We start from the raw sequence: 18,813 nt of genomic DNA on the forward strand, positions 1-18,813 counted from the left end.
AGTGTGACATATGTGCATTTGATAATATCCAGAATCCAAAATAGCCTGCCAAGTATGTTTTGCCCGGATGCAGTTCAATTTCAATCATTTCCCCTAGAAGGATGGTGTCAGTGCTTATTTAGATTAGTTAAGCAGTTTACAAAATCAAAAGACCTTTAAGTATCACAAAGAAACACCTAGCTCGAAGCGTCAAGCCTGCAGTGATTTCTATCCTCCAAGTGTAGTTCAGCCGTGAACAGCCGCAATGCAAACAAAACAGTCAAGATGTTGCTATGCCGCCAGTTGGCATGCGTGCTCTCACATTTACAAATAGCATTTCCTTTATAGAACTGCCTGAAAAAGTTGGAATCCCATTTCAAGTTCCCATGCACAAAAACAGCTCTAAGCCACTCAGAACTGCAGTGGCATGATGAGTAACAAATACTGCGCTCTCACGGTGAACTGCTTCAAAATCGAGAACACATGAATATATAATCGGAGCACATTATGGGTGAAGATGACACAGTAGTGCATTTTTAGATGAAAACAGCAGTTGTGTTAATGGGAATTTATTTAAAATGGCATTTATTTTTCATCATTCAATATAAGAATGAATATACATAATTACGAGAATTAACAAAAGGTTTGAATAAACAATCCTGTTATATGAATACAATTAATGAGCTATTGAAGCAATTTAGTATGTAAAGATGGAAAATAAAAATGCAGAGGGGCTTATTGTAATATACAGTAGTCATTGAACACAAAACAAGAGAGAATTCGGGTTAGTAATAGATTGATTAAGTGGAAAACTGAGTGTGCATGGGGGTCCCCCAGAATACAAGTAAAGCAAAGGTTTATATTAGAAGATGCAATGCGAGTATACAAGAAATCTCAAAACCGAATTTTGGAACAAAAGTCATTGGTACGAAGCAGAATCCCACTATCTTAGATCCTATGGGTTCCAGCCTCCCTGGCTGTTCAACCAATATCTGGCACTTCTTGCCCACAGCATTGTTGATCTCTGCCCCAACCTTCAGTGCTATGCGGATGACACTCAGCTCATTTTCAGGCTATCTTTGGCCTCCTCTTCTCCATCTCTCATCACTGACTGTCTGTCTGCTATCCAGGAGTGGTGTCCCACCAACGATATGTGCATTAATGCCAGTAAGACTGAGATTCTCCTCATCAGCACACCCACTCCCTCCTTTCCTGTCGCTCTCTGGCCGGCCTCTCTTGGCCCTCTTCCTGCTCCCACTTGCAAGGGTAAAAACCTCAGGGTCATCTTCAACTCCAGACTCTCCTTGTCTCCTCACATCTCGGACATCTGTAAGAAGTCACACTACCAGCTGCACCTCCTCAGAGCTATTATTCCTTTCCTCTCCTTCTCCCATAAACTCACTGTTTCCAGAGCTCTGGTTCTCTCTAGGCTGGACTATTGCAACAGCCTCTTTCTAAATCTGCCTGCCTCTACTCTCCACCCTCTGCAACTCATCCAGAACAGAACTGCGAGACTTGCCCTTGGCCTCAAACCCAGGGATCGTATCTCTGCAGGACTGAAATCTCTGCACTGGCTCCCAGTGGCTGTGAGGATTAAGTTCAAAACCCTCTGCATTGTTCACAAGGCCTTCTGGGGCCTGGGGCTTCAATACATCCAACTCTTCCTTCCTAAATATCTTCCTTCTCGAGCTCTTAGCTCATCCGCCTCCAACTCCCTCAGGGTCAGTCGCTTCTCCAAGCAACGAGTTGGTGTTAGATCTCTTTCTTCAGCTGGGGCCCCCCTTTGGAACAGCCTCCCTGCCTCCCTGAAACTTGAGGAGAACCATCTCTGGTTCCTGAAGCACCTCAAAACCTTCCTCTTTGCTTCTGTTTTCTCTCTTCCTCTCCCCTGCTGAACTCATGGATGAAACTGTACTGGTTACCTGGCCACCCTCTGATCTCAGGCCCAGGTTACCTGCCAGTTACACACCTGCACTGCCTCCCTGGCAACCCCCGCACTTGGGGACTGTTCTCTGTATCTCTGCATTAAAGATAAGCTCCATCTGCGCTTAAGGTATGTATAAACGCACCACTTTGGTGGTCATCTTCCGCAGGCATGGCTATCCATCCACATTCAAAGGTTACATGTCTTTTCCCCAAATTATTTACACTGAAAGTATGTTTCAATGTAATTCTTTCACCTAAAACGTATTCACCAAATGTAGTTTCACATAAATAGTGTTTATGTACCGAAAATGTCATACTGAAAACCTGTATACCGAATTCATTTTTTAAATTTATTTTATTTATTTGGGGGGTCCACCTCCTAAACCCCCGTAAGCCTGTATACCGAATTCAGTTTTTTCCACCATTAAAAACACCCCAAACATTCCCAAACAAATGTAACCCTCTACCCCACCTAAAATACATTAACCATTTTTAATGTTACATTATTATATTTCATGTTGAAAACAGTACATTATCGATATATAAACATTCAACACCCCAAACATTCCCAAACAAATGTAACTCTTTACCCCACCCAAAAATACATTATACCTTCAACATTTTAAATGTTACATTATTATATTTCATGTTCAAAACAGTACATTTTCAATATATAAAAATGTATTAGATGAAAAAGTGATTCAATAAAACATTTTCGGTGAAAAAGCTCTCAATGAAAATTAATACAAATGGAAAAATAAGGTGTTATATAAATGACTGCTACTACTATTACTACTACTACTACTACTACTACCACTATAAATTTACAAAGAAGTGACACACAGTACCTCTGACTTAGAATTGACATACACCTGGATAGGGCTATCTTGCTCTTAAAAAATTATTCAGGCATAAGTCAGAGTTACTCTATGTAGCTTCTTTGTGAATTGGGCCCATAGATCTGTTGACACCTCCTTCTGCAATCTTGGTCACAGGCTATGCACAGTTTCATTGCAGGGTAAGTTGTGTATTTGTGATTTGCCTGAAGGCAGTTTCTTTATTTTCCCGGTTGTGCATCTCCTTGCATCCCGATTATATGATGAAGTGGCTTCATGGATTTTAATTTTCCACCACAGTGTGGCACCAAAGTAACATTGCATATGAACTCATTTTCATAGGCTCTCATTACAAGTCAGGCATACAATTGAAATGCTGGTGTTTCCGTAACAAAACATTGCGGTAACAATGAGTCATGCAAGTAAACTACACAAACACCAGAAATGGGGTGTCTGATGATGGTAACACCAGCAACGGAAACACTGGGACTAGAAACATCATCATTGCAGGAACTGGAGGCTCACCTGCACCCATTTTGCAAAACCTAATCCATATGTTATTGCCCACTTCCTGTAGCCATCCACTCACTAAAACACCAGCATCATGCCAGAGTCAGCCAAGGCACATATCCCTGAGGTCTGTCAGCGGAAGCCATGCTTCTTAGAGCCAGAGCTAACTGTGTTGACAGATACAATTGTGGACAATGCAGATTAACGTTTTGCCACTGACCACCGGTGAACCATATGGGAGGAGGTGGCCCAGAAGGTCTAAGCTATGGGCCCTGTCCCTTGCTCCCCTAAAAATTGCAATAAGAGGTAGGACTACCTCCCCCTCAGAGTGAGAAAGATTCTCCTTGATCTTTCTTCTGCTTTCGACACGGTCAACCATGCCATCCTGCTCAAGCGTCTTCATGATGATCAGGCCCGGGTCTGGCTGACTCCCTTTCTAACTAACCGACCCTCTCATGTCCAATTGGGGTCCTTCCTCACTTCTCTCTCTCTCTCTCTCTCTCTCTCTCTCTCTCTCATTCTCTCTCTCTCTCTCTCTCTCTCTCTCTCTCTCTCTCTCTCTCTCTCTCTACCTGTGGTGTTCCCCATGGGTCTAATCTCTCTACCTGTCTGTTCAACCAATACCTGGCTCCTCTCCCCCACCTCATCGTTGCTCTCTGCTCCAACTTTCAGTGTTATGTGGAAGACACCTAGGCCTCTTTCAGGCTCCCTTCGGCTGCATCTACTCCTTCTCTCATTCCTGACTGTCTGTCTGCAATTCAGGAGTGGTGTGCCGCTAATGATCACTGCCTTAATTCCAGTAAAATGAAGATCCTCCTCATCGGAAAACACCAGCTCCCTCCTTTCCTCGCTCTCTCTGGCCACCCATTCTGTGTCCTCTTCCTGCTCCTACCTGTGAGGCGAAGAACCTTGGATTCATCTTCAACTCCACCCTCTCCTTCTCTCCTCACATTTCTGATGTCTCTAAGAAGTCAAACTATCAACTGCATCTCCTCAGAGGTATTCTTCCATTCCTCACTTTCCCCCAGAAACTTACTGTCTCCAGAGCTCTGGTCCTCTCAAGGCTAGACTGCAACAACCTCTTTCTAAGTCTTCCTGCCGCTTCTCTCTGTCCCCTACTACCTATCCAGAACAGGACTTTGAGACTTGTCCTTGGCATCGAGCCCAGTGATTGTATCTCTCCAGCTCTGAAATCTCTTCATTGGCTCCCAGTGGTGGCAAGGATCAAGTTCAAGACCCTCTGCATTGCCCACAAGGCTTTCTGGGGCCGTGGTCCACACTACCTCCAACTCTCTTTTCCTAAGTATCTCCCTTCTCGAGCTTTCCGCTCATCCACCTCCAACACTCTGAGTTTCATTCGCTTTTCTAAGAAGAGAGTTGGGGCAGGGCTCTTTCTTCGGCTGGGGCCTCCCTGTGGAACAGCCTACCTGCCTCTCTCAAACTTGAGCAGAACCACCTTCGGTTCCAGAAGCAACTCAAGACCTTCCTCTTTGCTTCTGCTTTCTCTCTTCCTTTTCCCTGCTGATGACCCCTTTGTTCCACTGACTTGTCACCTGGCCACCCTCTGAACTTGGGACCAGGTTCCTGCCTGTCCAGTTGCACCTCGCATTGCATCTTGGCTCCCCCAGCACTTGTGGTCTCTATCAGTAACCCTACAGTCTGCTCTCTCTGCACTTATGATCCACCTGCTGGCTGCACTTTGTTACCAGCAATTCTCCACCCCCACCCCTTTTTAAACTTCTCCACCACTCCCTTTTTTGCACTTCTCCCTTCCCTCTGCCCTGCGCTTACACAATGTGAATGACACAGGGCCTAGTAAGAATGTTGTTTTGTCCTCCCTCTGTTTCCCCCTCCTTGTCGCACCTAGAAACACTTGGGTAGAGGGGCGCAATAAATGCCATATCATATCATAGTATATCAGAAACCTGCTCTCTGCCCACTCCAGGGAATGCCTTGCAACCGGATGCAGGACTTCATCCTCACTTAAAAACTCATGCCCTGGAAGGAGACATGCAGAACAGTGCTGCACATGGAAGGGATCAAGGGAGTAGGAGCAGCTGAGGCGGGGGGCTGGGACACAAGCAGAGTGCAGTGAGTACAACAAGCCACATCAAAACACAAAACCTGAGTTTACTGTGAAATGCACACACACATCATGGAGTCAGGTCCAAGTGCATGGCACTGAAACACAACTACTACATGAAATGGGCCATGACCATACAGCGGTCAGGGCCATAGTCCAGAGGAACAAAAGCATTGCACCAAAATGCAGGTGCACACACACATATGGGAACATGAGTACTGGACATGTGCACAAAGAGACAACATGAGAAGTAGCACATACATGAAGCACACACCAGAACAAAGTAGCGTGGCAGCACTGTGACCAATGTGCATCCATACCACACACACATGCATGCATGCATCATAGCAGTCTTGACAACCAGACATTATGTACAGGCGGAATTAATTACAATGAGGTATCAGTGTATTGCAAGTCTGTTAAGGTGACAGAGAGGTGAATAATTGCATGTCCATCTCATTCTGACAGGCACATCCTCTGACAGTGACCCTGCTGAACCCTCAACATCCAGCCACCTACACAAATGAAGAGGACCACACCCTGCTGCACCACAGCACAGCTGATGCCAGGGTATCAGGTAATATTATCCCCATATATATAGTCGCTGTAAATAATATCACCGGGAAAAGGTTGCAGCAATATTATATGGGTGACCATATATATGGGGACAGGGGCAAAAAAAAAATTACAAAAAAATAAATAAATAAAAAAAGTTTGGGGGTTGCGGGGGTGTCCCCCGCATGTTCCATGCAATAATGTCGCCACAAAAAATGGCCATTTTTCGCCGATATTTTTACATGGTGAGATTTTTGTGGCGACATTATTACATGGAACCGATGCCAGACACAGCAGTGCAGCTGTCCGGCCCTGTGGCCCAACCACCTCCACCAGCAGTGAGGACAAGTGTCATTGTGGCCCAACCACCTGCACTGGCAGTGCAGCCAACTGATACTGTGGCCCAACCGCCTGCCCCTATAGTGCAGCCAACTGTCACTGTGGGCCAGCCACCTGCCCCTGTAGTGAAGCCCTCTGGCCCACCAACACAGCCAGTGCCCACCGAACAACAGCCACCATCACATTCTGGAACATTGACAGATGAAGATGCTGTGTATGAAGCTGGGGACAACACAGACGGTTCCCCAGACCACACGTCATACCATAGGCCAACCTTCAGCTCCTCTGACCAACATAGCCCACTTCCACCACCAATGCCAAACATACTTGAGATGGTTGAATGCATCCGACCAATAGAACAGAGTCATGAAGAGATGGCCGACCTGGTCAGGCAGAAGCTACAGTAGTCCTGTAAGATGCGGGAATGCATGCAGGCTTGCAGCTGCTACTGTGACACTGTGCTCATGCCCTGGGCCATACTACATCCACCCTAATTGTGCTAGTACAGAAGGTCCGGGAGGGGAACATGGGCTTTTCAGCTCTTGCAGAGTCCCTCACCCACACCCTGCAGGCAGCACAGGACTTCAGGGATTTCCAGGGATCAGACCCCCCTCCACCAACACCACACCCACAAGCTCATAGCAGGGCAGCCCAAGGTGCTGCTCGCAGCAGCTGTCAGGATCACCCGCACAAGGCAAGGCCTGTGACATCAACAACTCATAGAAATTGATTCTGACCCTCAGCATTACAGACACTATCTGAATCACAGGGGTGTTTGAGGAGGGAGTGTTTAGGAGGGGCAGGGGGCACATGATGTTGAATGCATACATCTTGTTAGGCACAAACATCAATGACTGGACACCCCTTATTGGTGTGGTCTGCTTTATTGGTGCTGCTTGTCACATGCAGTGAGGGGCATGGGTCGTGTGCAGTGGATGGGTGGTCCAAAGAAGTTGTCAATTATTTCCTGACAATCTACTCGCCCATCCCTGACATTCATGTCTACGTGTCATTGCATGGATGGAGCTACCTCCCCATCTCCATCATCTTCAGCTTCTGCTGGTGGCATGTCCAAATCCGGGGGCAAGTTTATGTTGCATTTAACGCATATATTGCACAACATTGCACAGGCTAGGACTATCTTCCCGACCTTCTCTGGCATGTACACAAGTGCCCCCTGACAGGTGTAGACATTGAAACTGTGCCTTCAATAGTTTAAAGGTCTGCTCAATAGTTGTCTGGTTTTGCACGTGTGCACGATTGTAGGCTACTTCCTTCTGAGTCTGGGGGTCTCTCACAGGGTTCATCAACCATGGCAGTAGCGGATAACTAGAATCATCTGCAAGGGATGGGACACAAGGTGGCCATTACATGCATGTTGCTGGACAGTGCTCTGCTCAATCAATGTCTGTGTGTTTGACACATGCATCTGGTACTGTGAACTAGCGGGCCCTCATGTGCCCTGCTGTACCCTGTGACAGTCATTGATGGATATGCTGTGTGTGCAGTCTTTGGGTACCTGGGATGGGGTACTGGCGGTAGGAGCAGACTGGCCACTGAGTGGCCCTGCTGTGAGTCACCCATATCCCTATACGTGTGCATCAACTATGTCCTGGTTGGATGTTGACCTGCCCCAGCCATGGCTGCAACCATACACAGTGCATAGAACACGCAATGCAGGTTTCACTGTGATTGCCTTGCATGTACATTGCGGGTAGGCACACATGCACCGAATGCCTGGAAGGCCAATACCCACTTTGGACCCACTCTGGACATTTATGCAATGGCATGGATGGGTTGCCCCTCTCTCTTCAGTTCCCACTGGGATCCCATCCCTGTGCTACCCATATTGCAGTGTAACTACAGCAGACTGTGTTTGCGCCAGTGAACACTGTCCAGTACATGGAGTGCATTGGCATTCAGTTTGACATTGATATTTGGTGTGTGTGGGTGATGTTGCATGACACTGGTCTTGAATGTGACTGTAGATCATATGCAGTGGTGGTGTGCCCATGCATGCACCTTGTCTCATCAGAGCATGTGTTACATGGAACTGTGTACAGGTATTCTGGGGTTTGTGAAATGGATGTGTTGCATTCTGGTAGCTATAGTGCATTTGTATTTTGTATTTATTTTGTATTTATTGTGCATTTGTAAGGCACTTATACATCAATAAAATGTGTTTCAAAGCGACCATAGGTAAAACGGGAGGGAACAAGGCAGATATAATAGCAATGATGAACAAAGACAGAGGCAGTCCTACTATGCATTGTGAACATTTGGAACTTGTAAGTGCAGAGAGAGAGAAGGGGCAAGGGAATGCAGGTAAGTGCTAGAGGTTCCACAGAGGGTGAAGTGCCAGACAGTCAGTTGCAGGGCAACAGGTAAATGCCTGGCAGAGACCACTTGGTAAAGAGGGGTCACCTGCCAATACAACAAGTGTAGGCATTTGGGACAGCACAGGCCAGTGGGAGCCCAAAGGCTAGTGCAAGGGGAGGATGGAGGCTGAAGGTGATTGGACGAAAGGCCAGGACCCAGAAGGACACATAATCTCAGCGACTGTGGAGTTTAGCATGGGAAGGAGAGGGGGAAGGAGGAGGAGAAGAGTAAAATCTTGAGGAGCCTGCATAATTTGAGGAGATTTGGCTCAAGACAGAGAAGGGGTAGGCTGTTCCAGAGGAGGAATCCACATTGCAGGTGCTTGTCCATATATACTCAGAATTAGATGGTCTGTCCCACTGATGTCTCATGTAGGTAATGTGAGTCATGGCAACTCAATTATGCATGCCATTTATCGTCTGCATTGGAATGGTGGCTTTGGGACATGCATTGGTGCCAGGAAACACCCCCCTTGGTCTGTGACCCATGCAGCAATGTGTGTGTGGTTCTACTTTTACTCACCCAATAGCCAGGTCCGCTGTCTCCCATAATGCACCATGTACGCAGGCAGGGTGCTGTTCCAAAGGACCATGGGGTCATGCATGGGTTGATCCTGGGAAATGGACACAGCAGTGAGTGGTGGTGAGGTTTACATCACAGGTCATCTGGACGTTGAGTGAGTGCTACAGATTACAGTTCCTTTACACCTCCTCTGTGATATAGGGGGTCACCAGCACAACATGTTTTCAGTCCAGCGCTGCCAACACATTGGGCAAGCCCACAGGTGCATGGAAGCAGGCATTGGTGGTGTTGACCTGTGCCTGGGTGGTTGGGAGGGCAATGTGCTTGCCACATGGTGCAGGATGGCATCCAGGACCTGCACCAACACTCTGGAAAATGCAGGTTGTGAGTACTGACATGTGCCTGTGGCAAGAAGGTGCAGGACTGACACCTGCTTCAGCACGGGTGATATGGCCTTTCGGATGCCTATGCTATTCCCAATGTCATCCTGAATGAGCTCTGCCAGTTCCAGGATAGTTTCCCTGTTTAGACGGTACAGCATATGGATCTCGGTGTCTGTCAGGGCCAAGGGTTCTGCCTTTGTGTGGGGTATTGCTGCATTCCTCTGCATCAGCACTTGCATGACATTGTCCCTCATCATCAACATCATCATCATCATCCTTCTCCTCGTCGTCCTCCTTCTCCTCCTCCTCCGCCTCCTCCTACTTTTCCTCCACTGACTGTCCTCCTGTTGGCACTGATGCAGATCCTGCTCATACAGCTGCACTCCATCATGCAGCACCTCCATGTCCATTGCTACAACTATGAGTGGCAGCATGGTTGTGTTGGTCTGTGATTGTGCTGTGGTTGTGGTCCATTTCAGCAGTTTCTGCCTGCTCTGCGGCGCCAGTGTTTAAGGCACAAATTTGCCGGTAGTACTGGCATTTCTTTGCCAGTGTTTCCGGCATAGCCATTCTCATAATGCTGCCTTATTTCCGCCCTTGAGAGTGTTTTGCCAGCACATGTTACGATGGGTCATGATATGCACATTGTCTGTGCCACTGGCAACGGGGGCACATTGTGTGGTTTTCCAGCATCAGTGTTACCGGCATTACGTCTCATAGTAGAACGGTCCTTAAAAAGTGCTGATAAATGGAATTACCAGCACTTTATTTCCAGACCGTAACACTTGAAACTACCCCCATAGTCTGAAAATGGGATGCGCTTTAACTTGAGGAACCGATTTGTCAAATTAAAGATGATGCTCAGCCACTGGCATAACGATTCACCTACAGTAGACATTCAAACTTTTGATTCAGGGAAGGGTTGCTGTGCATTCAGTTCTTTTTTTGTTTTTGTTTACATGTTCTTATTTAAAAAAAACTTTTTTTCATGTTTGTCTGACTGACACTCACTGGCACAACAGCATTTAAATGATGCGCATTTGTTGCCCTGTTGTGTTGACCCTGTTATCTAAAATCAATGTTTTCATCCCATTTAGCCATACTATGTTTACGGCAGGTGCCCCAGCCTCTTTATTTGATGTACCCCCAACATATTCCCTGAGTCTGAGTATCTTCATTACAGTGGCCAGTAAAGCGCAAGAAATTACTAATTGACAGCCTCAAACAGGCACCCTCTCCATTTTGCCCACCACCACATCGACTCTATGGGCCTCATTAGGACCCTGGCAGAATGGGTTTAACGGCGCCGGTAAAGGTGCCGGCGCCGTTACACCGATTCCGGCCTATTACGAGATTCCCTTGCGGGACCCGCTCTGGACGTCTGGTCAGACCAGACGTCCTTTGTGGCTCCTGCGAGGGGACCAGCATGCTAACAACAAGCCTGTCATTAACAGGCCCGTTGTTAGCATCATCCCCATTCCCATTGAGCCCTATAGGGCTTGTTAAGGAGAATTCTCATACATGGATGATTTACCTTACCCAAAGAGTCCCCCAGCAGCTTTGTTGGATTTCTAGGATTTATTTATTTCACCTGGTAAGAGTGTGAGCCTTTTTTTCCCACTCTTACATGTGTTTTGCTGTGTGTATTTTCACTTTTTGTGTGATCTTGGGCACTGGTGCCTCACCTACTCCATGTGCATCACTTTTTTTGTGTTACACAGCACCTTCAGTGCAGTGACACAGGGTTGTCTTTGAGACTTCCCCCTGGCTCCATTTTTCTGTGGCGGACTCCTGACCCCAGAAACAGGTGAAGTTGCCATTAACTTTATATAGTCACTTTAAATGACAGACCCAGTACACCCCATCTTACATGGAGTATTGGAAAGGGTTAATTCTTATCCCTTTTTGTCTGTGCCTCTTGGAGCCTTGTTTCGCTCCATTAACATTAAGACTTGGCTGGTGGCAGTGGTAACTACCCTAACTTTCCTACCGCGATTATCTCATATAAACGTGGTATTGTTCCAGGCTATTATAGTAGCCTTGAACATAAACCTACTTGACCAAATACATTTTATTTTGGTTCCAGCTGGGTTTTTTCACCATTTCTTTTTGTTAAAGTCTTTCTCGTGTTTTTCTCTGTGCGCCAAACTGGGGATGATTCCTTTGTTCACTTTCTTTTCGCTGGCTTCTGCACAGAAGCCCTCCTTAAGGCGCCTGATAGTCTAGAGGGGCAGGATGTGAGGGAGGGATCTATTGACCCCAGCCATGGTTTGCCTTAGGAACCCAAGTCACAATTTTTGTCTGATTGGCTAAGGGGACTCGCCTTGCCAGGCCAGCCACCCTGCTGTGTGATTGACAGCCAGGCTGTATGAATGGGGGAAAACTGCATGTAAAGCAGGTCTCTGGGACTGGAAGAGCAGAGTCGCCACTGGAACGAAAGGACCAACGAGAAAATGGAAGAAGAGGACACCTACCACGACTGAGCCGCCCGGTGAAGCCCTGCTGCAAGTTTAAATCTCCAAATCCGACAACAGAGAAGATGCTCCAGGAAACTTCTTCCCTTGAGCTGATGGGACCAACCAGTTTGCCCAAACTGCAAGCCAGCACCCCTCCTCTGGTCGAATTCGCTGTACCGATCTACAGTGGGCCGGATAGCCAGGAAAGTCGAACCCTGCTTGGGTTTTAAGGCGCGCACCGTTTATTCATTGATTTGCTCTGCTGTTGGTTTCTTCCCTGGGTGGCGCAGGACCCTCAAGTCTTACTACTTTGTGTCAGACCGACAGTCACTTCAGGAATCGTGAGCCTGCAGGAACCACCAGGAACGTCCGCCTCGGCTACAGCTCCCTCTCCGTTTCAAGGTACTGTGCAAATCCGGTTGTCCGTTTCGGTCAGCCACGGTGAAAGTGTTTGAAATCTTTCTCCAATCCGAGGGCTTGTCCTTCTCTTCTCTTTGAACTAACTTTTCTACCAACCAACCTCGTCTGGAATCTGTGCAAAGAACTTTATGGTGAACTACCCTGAACTGTGTGACCTTGAGCAAAAGACTTTTGTCCTATTGACTTTGGCCCTGAGCCTTTTCTATCTGATCTCCCCACTGTAGTCTCTCTTGTTCTATTGCCCTGATTACTTACCTGTTGGGTTTGCCTAATTTCTTATAACTTTGTCTTTCCCTCCCTTTTAATTTGCTGCAGTGCCATTTTGCTCCCACTTCATTTGAGAGCTTAACCTGTCTGGAATTTAAAGGAAGAGGTGTGGTGTATTTCTGATTGTGATTTTTGACTTGCTTAGAAAGGTGAACTGTTATACAACTGAGAAGTAAATAAATATAGCTTCTTTGACTTAGAAACCTTGAATCAGTGTTTGCCTGAACCTTAGTAATTGCTGCCCTTTGTGTAACTCTTGTACTGCTCACTTACTCTTGAGATAAGTCTGGCTGCTCTGCTACTGCTACCACTATAACTGTGTAGTACAGGCTTGTACCAAAGGTGAAATTGTACTGTCACTTGTAGTCTTAATTGTGTGTAGTGCTCCCAAAGGGTACTGCATATAATTCTGCCTAACAGGGCTCAAATGGGAATGGGGATTAATTTTGACCAGATCCATGGAATGGGCATTTACCAGGTCCGCCAAGATCGGCATGACCCGGTAATTGCCCATTCCATGGACCTGGTAAAATGTCATTACCGGTGGCAGCCATGCCCTTAATAAGGGCACGGCTACCGCCGGGGTCCTAATGAAGCCCAATGTGTCTCTGTGCCCTTATTTCCTAAGTTACTATGGGGGTCATTACGACCCTGGAGGTAGCCATGCCGCTATTTGCAGCATGGCTACCCCCATTCTGGGTATCGGCTCTGGGTTCCTGGAATGGAGAAATACCTGGCCATTCTGACCTTGGAGGGCCTGGTATTTCCCCATTCCAGGAACCAAGACCCCGTCTACCCCATTCCCATTTGAGCCCCTAGAGGGCTCAATGGGAATGGGGAGGATGCAAACAATGGCCCGTTAATGATGGGCCTGTTGTTTTCATTCTGGTCTGCTCACGAGACCTGCTAAGGACGCCTGGTCAAACCAGGCGTCCTTAGCGAGTCCCGCGAGGAGACCTCGTAATGAGGCGGTAGGGGTGTTAACCAAGCCGGCAACTCTACCGGCCCCATTAACCCCCTACCGGCAGGGTCATAATGACCCCCTATGTCTGTGCCTTCATACTAGTAATGATACTGGGCTGCTGCTTTTTTGGCTTACATGTGGTCTTATCTCTTCACTGTAGCTGTCAGCAGTGGTTGTGCAGAATTAACCTCCACCCATTATAGATTATGCCAGCAACAGCCAGCGCCTTGAAACACCTGCAGCACTGGAGCACCCTCTTCGAAGAGTCATTAGAAATGCTAGTGAGGTCCAGAGAGGAGGCTTCATTTCTGGTGGCATTGTCTTTTTAAAGTTGTAATTTTTGTTATTTTGCATTTCCCTTAGCAGTTGGGCAGTTCAACATGTCTAACCATGAGAATAGCAGCCGCAAATATGCTTTTTTACAGTAGATACCTGTGTGTAGATTATAGAGCATGGGTGTTTACAGTTTGATGTAAATTAGCCTTTGTATATTGTTGTAATGGAACTGGATGAGGTGCTCAATCAAATTAGAGGTTGCAAAAGTTTGGGATGGTTTATTGGAAGCTTCCATCTACAATAGCTTATAATAGGAAACACACTGAACATTTTTAATGTCCTTCTTACTGAAATGGTACCTGACACAGAAATACTGTCAGCTGTCAGTGAATGTTTTCTGGGTACACTGATTCATCCATGGAGTTAAGGCGAATATTTATTATACCCATGCACATCTTTATAACTTTCTTTTATTGTTTTTTCCTCTCTGTGCTGAGCGGGTTTCCTGTAAGGTTTGAACAAGTGACTCGCAAATTCCCCAAGATAGTGCCAATGGCCAATGGAGGAATTCCTGGTGTTTATTGTATGTATATGTTGAAACAGGTCAGCAGGATATCTAGTTGAAGATGTTTAAGATAGTGATTTATTTAAAAATAAAACAAAACAGAACAAGTAATACATGTTTATGTTTGACCAAACTGGTGTTTCTTAAGTAGGTGACGGACAAAGTCTGAAATAAAGAATAAAAATGAAAACAATATTTAGGGATTTATTGTCAAACAATTTGCACTTGACTGCAGCTGCCTATGATTTTGGTAGTGTGAGAAACCTGAAAGTGTCTCATCCGCTAGTCTCCAGGGATCTGTCATCCAGGTGGCCGGGACACAGCCATTGCCATTGGATCCAGTTCCTGGGGGTGGGCCAGTATGGGTGGATCACCTGGATGGGGGTCTTTGGGGAGTGGACGTGGGACCACCAAAGGTGAGATCCCTTATCCCCTTCCCTATAACACCTTTTCCCCATCTTACCAGGTATGATACCTAGGAACTCAACCTCCCCCCTTTTTCCGACACATACACTTTTTTACGGACAGTTTATCGTGAGCGATAACGGACTAATACCAGAGCTGTATACCTGAGATGTAATTACACACACCTGACTTCCATCCCACTTCCCCACACGGATAAAAGGCAGAGCACAAAAGCTCACTCTGAGCAAGACAAAACACATGAGGAAGCAGAAATTCAGGAATTACAGTTAAATGGAGGAGAAAGGCGGCGAGATCAGAAAGGATGACATGGAGGGAATTGCCCTTGCCCTTTCCAACGCATAACCGCGACTTTCAAGAAGCCTCATGGAAAAGAAATTTAAGACCAGGGTTTGCAGCTGACAAATTGTGTAGCGTGTGTCAAAGGTAAACAGGGCTCTTCAGCATTGATTGCCACCGTGGTACTGTCTTTGAATCTGACAGCAAAGCAACCCCAACGAGTTAAGCACAGCTCGTGGGTTCTGATAGCCGACTGGAGTGTGTTATGCTCAAGTTTGCAAGCAGCAACATTGTATGAAAAAAGACAACTTGTATACAATTTTACTTTGTGAAAACAAGATAGGTACCATATACAGAGTGGTCCAGAGCCACGTTGGTGCTCACTCGACGGTCTCTGTTTCATGCTCCTCCTGAACGGGGAAGAATTATTGAACTGTAAAATCGAAGTGGTCCTGCAGCGGGTTACGTTAAATCCTGTGCACATTTGAAAGTCTTCGATTGCCTGTAAATTGAAATTGGTCTGGGCCTGGCCGGGCAGGACTAATTGTTGAAAAGGGGTCTGAGCCCTGAAGAGGGGGATCCTGGGTGAACAGTAACAAACCCAAGAAGATTGTTGTGGAAAATGTGAACCCGACTGAGGGATGTCTAAAGAGGGAGGCTAAAGTTGAAAGAAGGATCGGAGACTGTCTGAGAGGGATCCAGGGTAAAGAGTAAATTGCTCGAAGTGAATAGTGAGAAAGGAACTTTCTTTGTTGTTTATGGTGCATCAGGTTCTCTGAGACAAGAGACTTTACACAAAAGAGACTTGTGTACAGAAGGCCCTGATGTTGGTGAAAGAAACTGTGACCTTGCGCCTGAGAAGCCCAGGAGTGTTCTGTGCTGGAGTGACTCACCTTGTCCTGTGCTAAAAATGTGGGGAAGGGATGCCTACGGCCTAACATCCTGACTTATTATTTTGTGAACACCTCTTTCTTTAGTGAACATTATCCCACACTTTTTTGTTGCATTGTGGTAAGAATTGACAATAGTTTTTATTTTTAGTATAGTCCCCTATTTATTTGAATAGAGTCCACAAGGACTGTATTATTATTATTATTTGATTGTCGTAGCTTACTCCCATCATATATTTAGGTTTTTCACACCCCTGATAAAGTTCAATAAGCACTGTTGAACTGTGATCACTTGTGTCAGTCTTACTTTGATAGCATGCCTTCCTTGCAGTAGCTTGCTGGAAATAGGATCAATGTATACTATGATGTCCTTTTTCCTTTCTGTTGTGATTATACTGTTGGTATTATGCAGTAGGTATATGGCTTTTGGGGCCCATTTTGTCAGAACCGTAAGGTCTATGCTCCTTCCTTTTCTCATTTACTTTATCAGCCAGGCGGAGTAGCTTTGAAATAGATCCTAACACATCCAGTCATTTACCTTGGTATATTTCCAAGATGCATCAAGCTGTTTCTTGATGTGTTTAGTATACTTGTCCATGCATGTGAGAATTATTTTGTCTTTTTTATGTTTCTCAGCAATTCCTTTTGGCAGATGTGGTCTGGGACACTGATTACGTAGTTAGTTTCTGGCTTATCTGGACAGTATTGTCCTCAACCTACTCATCATAAAAGCTGCAATTTCTGTTTGTGGCTGTTAGGGAGAATTCTCTGTTTAGGCTGAATTTCCCTACCTAGTGAGTCCCCCAGCAGCTTTGCTGGATTTCTGGGGTTTAATTTTTTTCTCCTGCCAAGAGTGAGACTCTTTTACCCTCACTCTTGGACATGTTGAAGTGTGTTTTCTTGGTTAAACCTCGTGTTGAATGGGCTATGGGGTCTCTTACTCCATAGGGCCTCATGTATTTTTGTGATGTGGGTCACACAGCACCCTCTGTGCCGTGACCCAGGGGTGTCCTAGGGACTCCCCAACATAGACTCCATACCCTGGGACTGACTACTGTCTCCCAGGGCATGTAAAGTCACCAAAGACTTTGCTAGTCTTGAATCCTGAACAGAACCAGTACAAACCATCATATTGTGGACGTACTGGCTGGGGCAATTCGATTGCCCCAGGGTCTGTTAGTCGAGGGGGCACGTCTCCGTCCCCCCTGATCGAGTTTTGGCTGGTGGCAGTGGAAACTACTTTTTATATTCAACCGCGAATATTTCCCTATGGGATTTCCCATTGTTTTAGGCTAACACATTTAATTAATTATTTACGGTAGCCTTAAACATACCGCCGGTTTATATATTTATTTTTATAACTCCGGTTGGGACTTTTTGCCAAAACTTGATTCTAAAATGGCGTTGGTGTTCGCCTCTGTAACTCTGACCCAAAGTGGAGCCCTTTGTTCCACTTTTGGCGGGCTTCTCCACAGAAGCCCTCCAAAGTGGTGCCACTCTGTCTGGGGTACTTAGGAGGGGTGGAGGGGGATTTAGGCACCCTGGACTGAGTTACCTTGGTAACTCAAGTCGCACTCCGTCCTGATTGGCCCAAGTGGTGGGCCGCCCGGCTCACCACTTAGCATGTTTGAGTGACAGCTAGGCTGGGTGAATGGGGGTTTGCTGCATAAAAGCAGGGCTTTGGGGACTGGGACTTCAGAAGTCGCCACAGGACCAAGAATCCGACGAGGGAAGAGCTGAGCCGACCTGCTTCGACGACACCACCCGGTGGAGCCCTGCTGAACCGTCTCACCACTTTTTCCCGACGACCGAGGAGAACTCTTAACGGAGTGGCTCCTTCCCTTGACTGGTGGGGACAACCAGTTTTCGCCTTCTTTCCGTTCTTTGAGGTATCTCGTGGCCGCCTTGCCTGTGCCAAGCACCCCGGCAACCGGAATACCACACTTTACCCCCATACCGCGAAAGTCGGTACCAACCCTTTAACCGGAGGACTCCGCGGCTGGTTTCTTCCCGGGCAGTGCAACGACCCTCTTCTTCTGCTCTTCAGCGAGAACTTCTTCTCCCCTGACCGACGTCGAGCCCTGCTGCCACTGCCTGGAACAACTGCCACCGCTGGAGGATCCTTTCCGCTTAAGGTACTGTGTTCTGCCTGGCTTCCCTTGCTACCGACTGTACGGGGTAGATTTAGTCCCCGGCTTGCGAACCTGGGAGTGCCTGGGACACTTTGGCTAAACTTTCTGAGCCACTCTAACCTCTTTTTGACTCTTTGCAAGACTTTGAATCTCTAACTAACAGTGTGATCTTGGGCACATTTTCGCTCCGGCTACTCTAAGAGTGGGCCCTGCCTAGTGACTTTTGCTCACCTGTGACTTTATTCTTCTTTAAGCCTATTGCAAGTGCTCTGGACCTTAGAGTGGTGTGTCTAACCCATTTCTGCTTTTTCTCTCCCTTTCTTGGAAACTACTAGAGTGTCATCTAACGTTAAGCACTCACCTCTGTTTTAATTAAGTGGTGTTTACTTAGAGTTGTCTAGATAGGAGAAAGGATTGAATCTACTTTCATTATAACTGTGTTGAAGTGCTTTTACTATATTTTTGCTAGAGTGTTTTTAACTTATGTGTATTTTAAATAAATAACTATATACTTTTGAAACCAAGCTCTGGTCAGTGTTTGCTTGTGCTATTGTGTTTTGGTACATATTGTGTATACTTTACATACTGCCTAACTCTTCTTGAGAGAAGTCTGACTGCTCAGCCACAGC

This window comes from Ambystoma mexicanum, chromosome 8 (genome assembly GCF_040938575.1).
Source record: "Ambystoma mexicanum isolate Mex_15411 chromosome 8, UKY_AmexF1_1, whole genome shotgun sequence".
Lineage (NCBI taxonomy): Eukaryota > Metazoa > Chordata > Amphibia > Caudata > Ambystomatidae > Ambystoma > Ambystoma mexicanum.